Below are 7500 nucleotides of genomic sequence, written 5' to 3' on the forward strand. Positions count from 1 at the left end.
CCTCTTACGGGCTTTATTACAGTCTACTCCTGCTGAAACCTGGGTGTGGGTTTTACAACGCATCGAGCGAGGAGTCAATTTGAGCGGTCTAGACGAAGGGTAAAAAAAGGAGTCTATGGCTGTCAAGAAAGGCCGTAATCAGCATTACCAATCCTGGAACTCATGGTCATCAATCCTCTGGCGTTGTTATTTACGGGTTGTAGCACCACATCTCGTGCTCTACATGTATTTCTCCCAGTCAAGTGAAAGGCCAAGACAGATGTTTAATGCATTATCAAAGGACAAGCCGTATATGGCACCAGGGCAATTGCAATTCCTGTTGACAAAGCCGGACTGCCGGGGATATTTTGGCGGGAAGTAGCAGGACAAGCTATAGGCCCTTTTACCGTGGGGCATAGATCGCATTTAACGAGATGATAACTAACCAATAACCTATTTCACAAACAAAACCCCCGTTAAGACAGCGTAAATACCATTCAAAACCAAAAGTGGTACGATAGCGTGTCTTGATTAATATTTCAAGTTTAGAATGCTTCCGGCAGTGAGGAGCATGGGGCGCCATCCATCGTGGCCGACGGCGCTCTCGGGATGTTGCGTCACACGTCACTTTATTCTCCCCCTCCCCCCCCCCTCTACAGGAAGCTTACGTAGGTTTACCATTACTGGAGTGTATTAGAACAGAGATTGAAGGAAGGTTCACTCGGTTCAACTCTGATATATTAGCATAAAGGTTGCGAAGGCTGAGTAGTCAAAATCTCTCAGTGGCCTCTGGGGGAAAGTTGCCAACTAGTTCTCGGTAACTACATACATTATCAAATTTCAGGGTCACAGTATAATTGCGCTGCTTTTTTTCGTTACATATGAATGCTTCGCTGCGTACGTGTTACTTATATGGAAAGTTGCCCAGAAAGAAAGACTTTCACTTAAGTTGCAACACCAAAATCCAAAAAAGAAAACGGGGGGTTATGTGGCGACCGGTATTGTGAATGGCGCCCACAGATTAGGCCCATCCTTGAACATAGTCGTTGGCCAGTTATCTTCACCGTAACATGCTTTTGTTTATGCATCATGTAGGGGAAGGCAGTGTCATGAGATCACATAATCAAGTCATGATTTCAAAGGGATAACAGTTTCCTCATAAAAAAACAGTAAGTGTTACCGTCTAGTCGTGCACAGTACAAGCTTCCTACATTTCGGTCACACTAGCACAGCATCCATACATCCTATCCTATACCATCAGCATTAACGAACGAATCCCTCTATTCCCTCTCTCTTTCTCTCTCTCTCGACGTATCGAATCTTCACGCCGAATCACAACAACCAACAGGTGAAAAAAAGTACAAACAAATTGACTTAAAACAAGGAAGAATCGCAATATCACAGATATATTCGGCAACCAGAATCTATCCCAACATTCCTCGAGGCATCCACATAGAAGGGGCACCGGGGATGACTTGCTATGACTTTGTTCACAAACACCGGGACGATCAACAAACATTAGCTGATTTGGTTAGTGGCCCATCAGTGCTGACCGTCGGTATGTTTGTAAACAAATTCAACTGTAACCTATCTGACGTCATGTTGCCTCTCCACTCTCTCTATGTTGGGTTATGGGTTAATTCACTCGCCAACATACATGCATGCACATATTAACGGTCACGAATATGAATTAACAGAAGGGGAAAATAGACTTAAATGAATAAGATAAATTTCGAAGAGCTAAAAAATACATTAAAAATAAACATGTTGACGCACAGCACGTGGTGTGTGTGTGTGTGTGTGTGTGTGTGTGTGTGTGTGTGTGTGTGTGTGTGTGTGTGTGTGTGTGTGTGTGTGTGTGTGTGTGTGTGTGTGTGTGTGTGTGATTTTTTTGTTTCACAAAGATGAAAATCCTCCTCTCTCTCATTTATATATCAAGATAAAAGCAAAATAAACATATAAACAACAAACTTAAATAGCCTTATGAGAACAATAGACGTGTATGTATGTACGTATGTATCTATGTATGAACGTAAACAAAACTAAACACATCCACAATAAGAAATGAATACTAACAATATATCACTCTTTTTCTCATCGTGAATTTAACTGATTCGATCTGTGCACCTACGTCGTTATGCAATTCTTAATATATACTGTGTTTTATATTCTTTTGTGCGTATTTCATGGGTACGTACAGTCACTAGAAGCGCGGGCGTAGGATGGGCGGGCGCTTTCGACTGTTCTTGTCACTCGACCGCTCGCCTTCGACTCACCTGGGGAGAAAGAAAACGGGATTAGGAAGGGATTACCACTGGAATTAATGTTATTGATCTTAATATAGCTGTTATTAATGTTGTTTTCATCATCGTTTTTAGGATAGTTGTTATTATAATTGATATTATTATCATCATCACTATCATGATAATGATAATAGTAACAATAGTTACTATCATCATTATCATCATTAATATTATTATCATTATTATCTGTGACAGTCTTTGAATACCATAAATCAAATGCTGGCTAATTGACGATTATGAATACCGACAGATGACAAATTAATACTAGATCATATTACATAATCATCATAACAAACTAGCGTAATCAAAGATAATTGCATTGTCGTCTATGATAAGCGGCACTGCCCGGTCTCGTCCATTGCCTTCTCACAATTGTCCATATATTCTGTCCACTGAATCCATTTTCGAAGTACACGAGGAATAGATGAATGAGTAAAAAAAAAAAAGAAAAAAAAGTACTGACGTAGCAATGTTGAAATCTCATGAAACTTTAAGAATCAAAATTCATATTTGAGATAACAATCCTACTTGCATAGTAACGTGCCTCAACGTGTTGTCCCTTCACAAAAAATAATAAATTAATTGTGCCAAATAACTTTGCATGTGGGCATTGACTGCACCTAAGCGTTAGGGGTTGCACAGCACGAATCCACATCATGAAACATACATTATGCAATAAGCTGTATTGTGGCCATACGTCAGGCACTGACACAAGAGCAAGCGTAATGCATGAAACAGTAGATGGCGCAGAAGAGGCCCGCGACTTGGCTGAAGCGAGAGAGGAGAGAGGCATCGCACAGGGGAAGGCACGAGGTAAGGCGACGGACGAGGCTAAAGCATGGATAAAACGGAGGCATAGATTGCGCAGCCCAGTATCGAACGCAGAACGGGAAGGTGGGCGAGCCACAGGTACCATGAATTGAGGAACAGACGAGGATAAAGACCAGGTCAAACATGAGATGAGGATAAGGCCCGATTAAAACAGAAGATGAGGTAACAGGAGGTGAGGTAACAGGAAAGGATAAAACCTGGACGAAGCATGAGGCGCGGGTGACGCAGCGGGCATCGAGGCTTCGACTCAAGGCCCATACGTCAGGTCGGACAAGTCGTGTGTCCCCAGAGCCACCGTGGCGGCGTGGCGTTCCCCCGCGCTCCGCCGCGCTGGGATACGGCCGCCGCATCGCTAATGAGCTAATATAGGATCAGAATCTGCATAAATCTTACTCTCAAAACATTGCGCATTCTCAGTCCACTGCGGGCAATAAAACACCAACAGGGGGTGGCTGCACCAGGTGCGCAGAAACTGGCTGTTAGTTTTCTTCTTTTGTTTTCCTTTTTTTACGCAGATATAAAAGGAAAACGACAACTCAGCAGCAAGCACTTTTCAAGAAGACCTTGCAGAGTGCCTGATCTATAAGTGCCACGAGAAAAGGAATAAGGGCGAGGACCGTCGGAGTGCCACGCGCGGCAAGCACCACGGGTACTTCAGATTTAAGAGGCTCATGCAAACGAAGTCTCATGACAGAAGAGACAACATGGCACGCAGACGATGTTGTAAGGAGGTGGGGGGAGACAGGGGATAGGGAGAAGGGGGGCAAGGAGCAGGGCATGAGGAAGGGCAGCAGGGCGCGGATGAAGTACAGGCCGCAGGCTGGCAGAAGGTACAGACGTGAGACATGGCACACAAAGACAAAAGGAAAATGACTACAGGTCAGGCAGGCAGACTGAGGTCCATACAGGCAGACATGGTTGTAGGGAGAGAAGAAAGGGGGAGGGTAGGGATAGGGGGAAGAGGGGAGGAGTAGGGATAGGGGGAAGAGGAGAGAAGTAGGAATAAGGGGAGAGGGGAGGAATTGGGATGGGGGGGAGAAGAGAGGAGTAGGGGTAGGAGGAGAGGGGAGGAATAGGGATGGGGGGAGAGGGGAGGAGTAAGGATAGGGGGAGAGGGGAAGAATAGGGATGGGGGCGAGGGGAGGAGTGGGGATGGGAGAAGAGGAGAAGAAAAAAGAAAAAGGGGAGGAATAGGGATAGGGGGGAGAGGGGAGGATTCGGGGTAGGGGGAAAGGGGAGGATTAGGGAGAGGGGGGAGAGGAAAGGAAAAGAAAGAGCAGGAAGACGGGAGGAGTAGGGAGAGGGGAGGGGAGAAGTAGGGATAGGGGGAGGAATAGGGATGGGGAGAGGGGGTGGAGAGGAGTAGAGATAGGGGGCGAGGGGATGAGTAGAGATAGGAGGAGCAGGAATGGGGGAAAGGGGAAGAGTAAGAATAGGGGAAAGAGGGGAGGATTAGGGATAGGGGGGCAGGGGAGGAGTGGGGATGGGGGAGAGGAGAGGAAAATGAAGAGGGGGAGAAGGGAGGAGAGGAGAGAGAGAGGAGGAGTCGGGGTAGGGGGTAGAGGGCAGGAGTAGGGATAGGGGGAAGAGGAGAGGAGTATGGATAGGGGAGGAATAGGGAGAGGGGGAAGAGGGGAGAAGTAGGCAGAGGGGAGGAGCAGGGAGAGGGGGAAGAGGGGAGGAATAGGGATAGGGGGAGAGGGGAGGAGTAGGGAGAGGGGGAGAAGGGAGGAGTAGGTATAGGGGGAAGAGGGGAAGTATAGGGATAGAGGGAGAGGGGAGGAGTAGGGAGAGGGGTAAGAGAGGAGGTATAGGGATAGGGGGAGAGGTGAGGAGTAGGGAGAGGGGAAAAGGGGAGATGGGAGGAGTAGGGAAAGGGGGAAGAGGGGAGGAGTAGGGAGAAGGGAAGAGGGAGGAGTAGGGAGATGGGAAGAGGGGAGATGGGAGGCGTAGGGAGAGGGGGAGAGGGGGAGAGGGGAGGATTGGGAAGATGGGGAGAGGGGAGGAGTAGGGAGAAGGGGAGAGGAGGAGAGGGGAGTAGGGGTAGGGGGAGAGGGGAATGATGGGGTTTAGCAGAGAGCAAAATGAGGTGCAGAGAGGGTAGAGGGAGTGACAGGGGAGAAGGGAGAGAGAGAGGCAAGGGAGGAGGGGGATATGGCGGGGGGGGGGGGAGGAGCAAGGTGGCGCGGCGGTATAAAGATGCAGGAGTGAGTCTAGCCCTCCCGTCGCCCGAGACTGTGTTCACACCAGGCACGGCCGCGACGAGAATATTGTAGCAAACGTCCGGCTACCCTCCCCCCTCCCCCCTCCCCTCCTCCCCTTCTCCCCTTCCCCTTCCACCTTTGCCTTACTCCGCCGTCCTTCTTCACCTTCCCTCTTTCTCTCCCTCTCCTTCTTCTTCCCTCTTCCCCTTTCTCTCCTCCTTCTGCTTCCCTCTCTTCCTTCTTTTCTTTCCCTCTTTCCCGTGCTCCTCCTTCCCTCTTTTCCCCTACCCTCCTTTCTTCTTTCTCTCTCTCTCTCTCTCTCTCTCTCTCTCTCTCTCTCTCTCCTCTCTCTCTCTCTCTCTCTTTCTCTCTCTCTCTCTCTCTCTCTCTCTCTCTCTCTCTCTCTCTCTCTCTCTCTCTCTCTCTCTCTCTCTCTCTCTCTCTCTCTCTCTCTCTCTCTCTCTCTCTCTCTCTCTCTCTCTCTCTATATATATATATATATATATATATATATATGTGTGTGTGTGTGTGTGTGTGTGTGTGTGTATACATATATATATATAAATATATATAAATAAATAAACAAATATATATATATATATAATATACATATGTATATATATATATATATATATATATATATATATATATATATATATATATATATATATATATGTCTGTGTGTGTGTTTGTGTGTGTGTGTGTGGGTGTGTGTGTGTGTGTTTCTATTTATCTATATTTTTCTATATATCATTCCTTCTATTCGTCTCTCATGTTCCTCTTTCTTCTTCATATTCCGATACCCCCCCATTGTCTTTCTCCTTCTCTCCCTCTTTCTCTCGTGATCTCGCTCTTCCACTCTCTCTCTCTCACCCTTCCTTCTCTTCTCTTCTTCGCCCTTCTTCTCATTCCTTCCACCTCTCTCTCTCTTACTCATCTTCTCTTCTTCGCCTTTCCTCTCATTCCCGATTTTGACCATTTCCATCAATTCCTTTGTAACGTCTCTATTCATTCCTGATTCCTATCCTGCCCTTCCTCCTGTCAGTTCTTTATTTTCACTTCTAGCCATTCCTGCCTCGCATCTATCCACTCCTTGTTTCCTTCCTATCCATTCCTTATTTGCTAACTATTCCTAATTCTCATCCATTTCTTATTTCATTCCAATCTATTCCTGGTTCCTATCCATTCCTTATTTAGCATTTAATCCATCGTTAGTTCCCTCCTATCCATTACTTATTCTCAACTATTTCTCATTTCCTTCCAATCCGATCCTGTTTCTTATCCATTCCTTATATCCTTCCTATTCATCCTTATTCCTAATTACTCTTATTATATTTCTACCCATTCATTTTTTCGTGTCTATCCATTCCCCAGTCCACACTAGTCCTGATTGCTATCCATCGCTCATTCTTTATCTTCCTTTCTCCTTTTCTTTCTTCTTCCTCTCTTCCTCCCACTCCCATATTATCCCCCTCTTTCCTAATCCCCCTTTTCGTTGAGTATTGCATTGTATATACTTCCAAGATTCTGTCTATCGATAAAGATAGATGGATGAAAAAGTAGATCAGTCACTGGATAGACAGATTGGTACAGGAGGACATGGGTGAATGCATGAATAGATGGAGATGTGATAAATGGTAATAATGAAGAAAGAAAAAAAAGAATGAGGATGTATTCTTACGTGTGAAGCAATAAACATACGGTTACCCTTGCCCCCCTCTTCCTTGCCCCCCCCCTCGCTCCCCTCTTCCTTGTCCCCTCCCCTCCCCCCCTCCTCCCCTTCCCTCGGACCACCAGCCAGACTGCAGAACTTCGTTAGATGTCATTCTCAATCTTTCTCTCTCTCCCTCCCTCCCTCCCTCTCTCCCTACCCCATTATTTATCACACTCTTTTTTCCCTCTTTCTTCCTCCCTCCTTCTCTCTTTCTCCCTCACTTTATGGCCCTTCCATTCCTATCCCTCCCTCCCTCCTTCCCTCCTTCCCTGCCTCAACACCCTCTCCACCTCCCTGCCCATTCCTCCCTTCTCCATCCTTCCTTCCCTCCCATTTATCCCATCCTTCTTTTCCCTCTTTTTTTTCCTCCTTCCTTCCCCCTCTCTCCCTTACTCCATGGCACTCCCTTTCCTCTCCTTCCCTCCCTCCGTCCCTCCCTCCCTCCCTCCCTCAAAACCCTCTCCCTTTC

The 7500-nt window shown here is 46.6% G+C and overlaps 1 protein-coding gene across 3 annotated transcripts in view; it reads right to left on the minus strand.

Moving 5' to 3' along the window:
• LOC122250910 (uncharacterized) overlaps positions 1 to 7500 on the minus strand; it is a 158194-nt gene that overhangs the window by 54160 nt on the left and 96534 nt on the right. The window contains exon 2 of one of the 3 annotated variants that reach the window (XM_043012642.2): positions 2178 to 2255. The exons of the other annotated variants lie outside the window; for them this stretch is intronic. The gene's annotated coding sequence lies outside the window, so the exon portion shown is untranslated. The remainder of the gene's footprint in view (positions 1 to 2177; positions 2256 to 7500) is intronic. 3 annotated transcript variants of the gene reach the window in all.

The sequence above is a fragment of the Penaeus japonicus genome, unplaced genomic scaffold (genome assembly GCF_977035675.1).
Source record: "Penaeus japonicus unplaced genomic scaffold, GWHDUDI00000001_assembly GWHDUDI00000017, whole genome shotgun sequence".
NCBI classification, from domain to species: Eukaryota; Metazoa; Arthropoda; class Malacostraca; order Decapoda; family Penaeidae; genus Penaeus; species Penaeus japonicus.